This window comes from Salvelinus alpinus, chromosome 2 (assembly GCF_045679555.1).
Source record: "Salvelinus alpinus chromosome 2, SLU_Salpinus.1, whole genome shotgun sequence".
NCBI lineage: Eukaryota > Metazoa > Chordata > Actinopteri > Salmoniformes > Salmonidae > Salvelinus > Salvelinus alpinus.
The window spans coordinates 130,532,904-130,533,341 of record NC_092087.1 but is presented as its reverse complement, the minus strand read 5'-3'; positions in this window follow the sequence as shown (position 1 = coordinate 130,533,341).

The following is a 438-nucleotide window of genomic DNA, read 5'->3' as shown; positions in this document are numbered from 1 at the left end:
TGAACTAAAGGGAGGGAGGAGAGGGAAGAGAGAGAGAGAGAGAGAGAGAGAGAGAGAGAGAGAGAGAGAGAGAGAGAGAGAAAGAGAGAGAGAGAGAGAGAGAGAGAGAGAGAGAGAGAGAGAGAGAGAGAGAGAGAGAGAGAGAGAGAGAGAGAGAGAGAGAGAGAGAGAGAGAGAGAGAGAGAGAAATGGGAGGAGATTGACTATGAGAGGTGTGGGGAAGAAAGAGGCAGAGAAAGTGAGAGGTGTGGGGAGAGAGAAGGAGAGACAGACTGTTTAAACTCCATGATGTGAAACACTTTGTGACTTGAAATGAAACCACTATATACAGTGCATACGGAAAGTAATCAGACCCCTTGACTTTTTCCACATTTTGTTACGTTTACAGCCTCTTTCCTCTCTTTCACATTTGTGGCCTGCTGGAGGTCATTTTGCAGG